At 55.1% G+C, this 7,633-nt stretch overlaps 2 non-coding genes across 2 annotated transcripts; both read right to left on the bottom strand.

The window, feature by feature from the left end:
* Positions 1-869: 869 nt before the first annotated feature.
* LOC126148909 (5.8S ribosomal RNA) lies at positions 870-1,024 on the bottom strand. Its single transcript, XR_007530669.1, has one exon. It is a non-coding gene; the product is annotated as a 5.8S ribosomal RNA (ribosomal RNA).
* A 351-nt stretch (positions 1,025-1,375) lies between these two features.
* LOC126148911 (small subunit ribosomal RNA) lies at positions 1,376-3,284 on the bottom strand. The gene has a single exon (XR_007530671.1). It is a non-coding gene; the product is annotated as a small subunit ribosomal RNA (ribosomal RNA).
* Between the last annotated feature and the right edge of the window lie 4,349 nt (positions 3,285-7,633).

Here is a 7,633-nt window from a genome sequence, read left to right as displayed (position 1 = left end):
CGCGGAAGGACAGGCTGCGCACCCGGGCCGTAGGCCGGCACCCAGCGGGTCGCGACGTCCTACTAGGGGAGAAGTGCGGCCCACCGCACACCGGAACGGCCCCACCCCGCGGCGAGTGGAAAGGCAACCGGACACGACCCCGCCGCGGATTGCTCCGCGCGGGCGGCCGGCCCCATCTGCCGAGGGCGGGAGCCAGTGGCCGGATGGGCGTGAATCTCACCCGTTCGACCTTTCGGACTTCTCACGTTTACCCCAGAACGGTTTCACGTACTTTTGAACTCTCTCTTCAAAGTTCTTTTCAACTTTCCCTCACGGTACTTGTTCGCTATCGGTCTCGTGGTCATATTTAGTCTCAGATGGAGTTTACCACCCACTTGGAGCTGCACTCTCAAGCAACCCGACTCGAAGGAGAGGTCCCGCCGACGCTCGCACCGGCCGCTACGGGCCTGGCACCCTCTACGGGCCGTGGCCTCATTCAAGTTGGACTTGGGCTCGGCGCGAGGCGTCGGGGTAGTGGACCCTCCCAAACACCACATGCCACGACAGGCGGCAGCCTGCGGGGTTCGGTGCTGGACTCTTCCCTGTTCGCTCGCCGCTACTGGGGGAATCCTTGTTAGTTTCTTTTCCTCCGCTTAGTAATATGCTTAAATTCAGCGGGTAGTCTCGCCTGCTCTGAGGTCGTTGTACGAGGTGTCGCACGCCACACCGCCAGCCGGCTGTGCACGCTACCGAGAAAGTACCGGTATGCGAACCGCCAGGCGACGGGCGCGCATCGCACGTTTGAGGAGACGCGGCCGGCCCCACAGGCGGCCACGACACTCCCAGGTCTCCGAAGCGGGACAAACGCCGCGCGCTTCAGTATACGTAGCCGACCCTCAGCCAGACGTGGCCCGGGAACGGAATCCATGGACCGCAATGTGCGTTCGAAACGTCGATGTTCATGTGTCCTGCAGTTCACATGTCGACGCGCAATTTGCTGCGTTCTTCATCGACCCACGAGCCGAGTGATCCACCGTCCTGGGTGATCTTTTTCATTTAGTTTCCACTGTCTCTTTCAAGACAGTTGCATAGGCGGGACTGAGGCGTTTGACGGCCCCTGTTCCAGCATTCCTGTGTCCAACGGCCTCACGGCCGATGGGCGTCGTACGGCTCCACACCGGAGCGGACAGGCACTCGGGCGAAAGTCATTCAAAACCGGCGCGAGGCGCCAGGTGCCGCAGGCCAGCCGCTCCAGAGCTTCAGCGCTCGTACCACACAACATTTCCGTTAGTTTTGAGAGGCACGCGTGGTTCCGCACGCGGCGCACGGCTGCTGCCGTACAGGTAGCGTGTTGCGCGACACGACACGCACATCGAAAGACATGCAGTCTAGTCGGTAATGATCCTTCCGCAGGTTCACCTACGGAAACCTTGTTACGACTTTTACTTCCTCTAAATGATCAAGTTTGGTCATCTTTCCGGTAGCATCGGCAACGACAGAGTCGATGCCGCGTACCAGTCCGAAGACCTCACTAAATCATTCAATCGGTAGTAGCGACGGGCGGTGTGTACAAAGGGCAGGGACGTAATCAACGCGAGCTTATGACTCGCGCTTACTGGGAATTCCTCGTTCATGGGGAACAATTGCAAGCCCCAATCCCTAGCACGAAGGAGGTTCAGCGGGTTACCCCGACCTTTCGGCCTAGGAAGACACGCTGATTCCTTCAGTGTAGCGCGCGTGCGGCCCAGAACATCTAAGGGCATCACAGACCTGTTATTGCTCAATCTCGTGCGGCTAGAAGCCGCCTGTCCCTCTAAGAAGAAAAGTAATCGCTGACAGCACGAAGGATGTCACGCGACTAGTTAGCAGGCTAGAGTCTCGTTCGTTATCGGAATTAACCAGACAAATCGCTCCACCAACTAAGAACGGCCATGCACCACCACCCACCGAATCAAGAAAGAGCTATCAATCTGTCAATCCTTCCGGTGTCCGGGCCTGGTGAGGTTTCCCGTGTTGAGTCAAATTAAGCCGCAGGCTCCACTCCTGGTGGTGCCCTTCCGTCAATTCCTTTAAGTTTCAGCTTTGCAACCATACTTCCCCCGGAACCCAAAAGCTTTGGTTTCCCGGAGGCTGCCCGCCGAGTCATCGGAGGAACTGCGGCGGATCGCTGGCTGGCATCGTTTATGGTTAGAACTAGGGCGGTATCTGATCGCCTTCGAACCTCTAACTTTCGTTCTTGATTAATGAAAACATACTTGGCAAATGCTTTCGCTTCTGTTCGTCTTGCGACGATCCAAGAATTTCACCTCTAACGTCGCAATACGAATGCCCCCGCCTGTCCCTATTAATCATTACCTCGGGTTCCGAAAACCAACAAAATAGAACCGAGGTCCTATTCCATTATTCCATGCACACAGTATTCAGGCGGGCTTGCCTGCTTTAAGCACTCTAATTTGTTCAAAGTAAACGTGCCGGCCCACCCAGACACTCAATAAAGAGCACCTTGGTAGGATTTCAACGGGGTCCGCCTCGGGACGCACGAACACGCACGAGGCGGTCGCACGCCTTCGGCTCGCCCCACCGGCAGGACGTCCCACGATACATGCCAGTTAAACACCGACGGGCGGTGAACCAACAGCGTGGGACACAAATCCAACTACGAGCTTTTTAACCGCAACAACTTTAATATACGCTATTGGAGCTGGAATTACCGCGGCTGCTGGCACCAGACTTGCCCTCCAATAGATACTCGTTAAAGGATTTAAAGTGTACTCATTCCGATTACGGGGCCTCGGATGAGTCCCGTATCGTTATTTTTCGTCACTACCTCCCCGTGCCGGGAGTGGGTAATTTGCGCGCCTGCTGCCTTCCTTGGATGTGGTAGCCGTTTCTCAGGCTCCCTCTCCGGAATCGAACCCTGATTCCCCGTTACCCGTTACAACCATGGTAGGCGCAGAACCTACCATCGACAGTTGATAAGGCAGACATTTGAAAGATGCGTCGCCGGTACGAGGACCGTGCGATCAGCCCAAAGTTATTCAGAGTCACCAAGGCAAACGGACCGGACGAGCCGACCGATTGGTTTTGATCTAATAAAAGCGTCCCTTCCATCTCTGGTCGGGACTCTGTTTGCATGTATTAGCTCTAGAATTACCACAGTTATCCAAGTAACGTGGGTACGATCTAAGGAACCATAACTGATTTAATGAGCCATTCGCGGTTTCACCTTAATGCGGCTTGTACTGAGACATGCATGGCTTAATCTTTGAGACAAGCATATGACTACTGGCAGGATCAACCAGGGAGCTGCGTCAACTAGAGCTGAGCAGCCGGCCGCCCGGGAGTGTGTCCCGGGGGCCCGCGCGAACACGCAAGCGTCCGCTCAATTATTCTGCAAACAGGAGGAGGCTGGGCTCCCCTGCACAATACACCTCGAAACCCTCTCAGGTCCCGGCGGCGCGCAGCGCCGTCCTAAGTACTTGGTCGGGTTCGAGAGAGGCGCAATCGCCCGGAGTTAGGCGAGTAGACGCTTTAGGTGCGACCACCCGTGCTCCCAACTGAGCTTGCCGCTGCCGACAGAGGCCCGGGAGCGTGCTGTCGTGGCATTGCCGGCGGGAGACAACACGCGCCACCTACGGTGACCGGCAGCTCCAACGCCAGCGCCACAGAAGGGCAAAGGCCCCACGTGGGTGCCGAAGCGAACTCTCCCAGCACAGCGCACGTGCCAACACGTCCGCACAACTGCGATACAAACCACCAGCGAGAACCGCTGGGGCGACCGAGCAGCAGACGGCGTCGCGGCGCCGAGTGCCGGGCGGCGGCGCATCCTCAACGCACACAGTCCTCAATCGGACCAGCACACTGCAGATGTCCACCGCGCTTCGCACCGGGTCCGCGAGGACCCACTTTGGCTGCACGGCGCCGCGCGCAGGGTGCCCCGGCGCGCAGCTGCGCCGCCTGCCGCGTCCGTCGGCCGGCGCGCCTGCCACTGGGCGCCCCCACCAGCCGGCTGTAGCGCGTGCGCCCACGCACCGCGCGGCCAGCACGCCGGGCGGCCCCCCCTCACCGGCCGGGGACAGTCCCACCCACCCACAGCCGCGTATCGCTTCACACCCAGATTCACATTCACGTTCGTTGGTATGGTGGGGACCGCTTCGTAGCTGTACCGATCGTTGCCCTCACAGATGTACCTCCAGCAAGATCAACCGCACCACAACGGGTTACCAGTTGTTCATTTGCGTAACGTCACCAGTAAACGTACACGTCCATCCCCGTTTGCAAAGTCAACTATTATTGCATGCCTGCCTGTCAGGTGTCAAGACACACTACATTCGCTCACATCCACGCAACAAAATGTGCCCGACTAGAGGGCACGTGGAAGGTGCCCCCGTACATATGCGATCTCCATTGCGCGACCAACTGTCAACCGGCCTCTGTAGCATGTCGCAGATGTGGAACGCGGGGCACCGTGCTATCACATTGTGTGAGAAGAGACTACTACGTCTGCATACACGCGCCACTACATGAACAGACGGCTCATGCTGATCGCCATCCACTGCGTCCATTACTCCCACACGTCTCTATGGCGTACCACACTGCAATGCAGCTGTTATGGGGAGATGACACATAGCTGTGTACACAACATTCTGAGCCGGTTGCGGTTGGACAACAATACATTAATGTAACGTGTCATATGCCAATTACAGAGCAGGGTAAGGCACAACGTGGGTTAGGTTAAGGCACAACGTGGGTTAGGTTAAGGCACAACGTGGGTTAGGTTAAGGCACAACGTGGGTTAGGTTAAGGCACAACGTGGGTTAGGTTAAGCCACAACGTGGGTTAGGTTAAGCCACAACGTGGGTTAGGTTAAGGCACAACGTGGGTTAGGTTAAGGCACAACGTGGGTTAGGTTAAGGCACAACGTGGGTTAGGTTAAGGCACAACGTGGGTTAGGTTAAGGCACAACGTGGGTTAGGTTAAGCCACAACGTGGGTTAGGTTAAGCCACAACGTGGGTTAGGTTAAGCCACAACGTGGGTTAGGTTAAGCCACAACGTGGGTTAGGTTAAGCCACAACGTGGGTTAGGTTAAGCCACAACGTGGGTTAGGTTAAGCCACAACGTGGGTTAGGTTAAGCCACAACGTGGGTTAGGTTAAGCCACAACGTGGGTTAGGTTAAGCCACAACGTGGGTTAGGTTAAGCCACAACGTGGGTTAGGTTAAGCCACAACGTGGGTTAGGTTAAGCCACAACGTGGGTTAGGTTAAGCCACAACGTGGGTTAGGTTAAGCCACAACGTGGGTTAGGTTAAGCCACAACGTGGGTTAGGTTAAGCCACAACGTGGGTTAGGTTAAGCCACAACGTGGGTTAGGTTAAGCCACAACGTGGGTTAGGTTAAGCCACAACGTGGGTTAGGTTAAGCCACAACGTGGGTTAGGTTAAGGCACAACGTGGGTTAGGTTAAGGCACAACGTGGGTTAGGTTAAGGCACAACATGGGGGTAGATTGCGGTACAAATTGCGTTACATTGCGGTGCAAATTGCGTTACATTGTGGTGCAAATTGCGTTACATTGCGGTGCAAATTGCGTTACATTGCGGTGCAAATTGCGTTACATTGCGGTGCAAATTGAGTTACATTGCGGTGCAAATTGAGTTACATTGCGGTGCAAATTGAGTTACATTGCGGTGCAAATTGAGTTACATTGCGGTGCAAATTGAGTTACATTGCGGTGCAAATTGAGTTACATTGCGGTGCAAATTGAGTTACATTGCGGTGCAAATTGAGTTACATTGCGGTGCAAATTGAGGTAGGTTAAGGTGCAACACAGGTTAGGTTAAGGTGACATAGGTTAGGTTAAGGTGACATAGGTTAGGTTAAGGTGACATAGGTTAGGTTAAGGTGACATAGGTTAGGTTAAGGTGACATAGGTTAGGTTAAGGTGACATAGGTTAGGTTAAGGTGACATAGGTTAGGTTAAGGTGACATAGGTTAGGTTAAGGTGACATAGGTTAGGTTAAGGTGACATAGGTTAGGTTAAGGTGACATAGGTTAGGTTAAGGTACAAACTGGGTTGTGTTATGGTACACATTGCGTTGTAGTACAGTACACGTTAGGTTTGGGTACGGTACACAATGTGGTATGGGATGGCGTGTTGTGGGGGGGGGGGGGGGTGAGGTTCGTTGATATCGACCGTAGGACGTGGATGCCCGAGGCAGCGTCAGTGTGTCAAAGGAGTTATGTCACGTCGGGATGCGCTTTCCGCCAGTGAGAGGGGGGGGCGAGCCGTGTCTGTGGTTGCGGCAGACCTGTGTGTTTCATTCCTGCCAGTGTGTTTGTGCTGTAAGACGAGGCAGTGTGGTGATGTTGGGTGCACCCCTGTGTAGGACATGTGTGGGTGTTGGTGGCTTATCTGAGCAATTGTGGTTGTCGGACGAGTGGGATATTCTGTTTTATGATTGGACCTCCTGGCCTGGTTATCATAGTCTGGTTGGTGTACTGTGGCGGATAGGATGCACCGGACGTTGGTCCATGCCGGTGCTTAATTATTGTATCTGTGTTTGTTACAGGCAGAGAGTAGTGTGTGATAGAGTGTGTGGGTGATAGAGTGTGCGGGTGACGTGTGGTTCGTTTTGTTTGCACAGACGTTCAGCATGTATAGGGGCATTTGCGTATTTGATCTATCTATGTGGGCCTGCATAGTTTACTGAGCAGTGCTGCGAGGTGACTGAACTACGAGCGACGTACTCATTTACAGCGGAATGGTTGCCTTCTACCAAAGATGGAGTATCGACTCTACGACAGCGTTGGCACCGCAGGAAGCGGTGTCGTACAATGGCCCCCACACCGTCATCGTTGTGCGGGGTAGGGACCGTATATATTCTGCGAGGAGCCCTGTTTGCCACAGGGCGTGGGGTCTCGCGTCCTGCGGTTCAGTGCCCCCAGGGAAGCGCGCGGAGGTGGTGCTGCTGCTGCTGTAGCAAGCGAGCTACTTAGAGCATGTATAGGGACAGCGGGAATATGGCATATTGGATATAACTCTTCATGAAACGCAAGATATAGGGGTGGATTGCACGATAGGAGTGCGGGAAGAGTCCGCCATTCATCCGCTGGAGTTGCGATTTGGGCGGTTGGAGTGGGGCACGTGCGGGTGCGGGTGGAGCGATTGTCGGTCGACGACTTCGTGCGGCGCAGGCACTGGCGTTGGGGCTCCTGTGGTGGACAGATGATGCAGGCTGTGTGGGTGGCGTCGAAAAATGGGCACTGTGGGACCTAGCGATGTTGTAGTCGGCGTGGCGTCGCCTAGATGGCGGTATCGTCGGTGCAGCAGGTCATGTTGCGGGGGACCTGCAGATGGCGGTCTTTTTGTTTGTGGTGCGCTCGCCATGGTGGACGTAGTGTCGTCCGATTCGCGTAGATGGAGCTATTGCATGTGGTTTCGTCACATTGTCATAGATGGCGGTGCCGTGTTTTGGAGGTATGGTTGGCGTAGTTTCGTTGGATTCCTGTAGATGGAGGTGTCGTTTATGGGCCGGATGGCAATGTAGTTTGGTCACATTCCCAAAGATGGCTGTGTTGTGCCTGTGGGCGGCATTGTCAACATCGTGCGGTATGGTCTGTTTATTGTGGACGTTGATGGCGTCGGGACCAGAGGG

Source organism: Schistocerca cancellata, unplaced genomic scaffold, assembly GCF_023864275.1.
Source record: "Schistocerca cancellata isolate TAMUIC-IGC-003103 unplaced genomic scaffold, iqSchCanc2.1 HiC_scaffold_903, whole genome shotgun sequence".
In the NCBI taxonomy this organism is placed as follows: Eukaryota; Metazoa; Arthropoda; class Insecta; order Orthoptera; family Acrididae; genus Schistocerca; species Schistocerca cancellata.
Note: the sequence above shows the minus strand (reverse complement) of the source record. Positions and strands in the feature narration are given on the sequence as shown.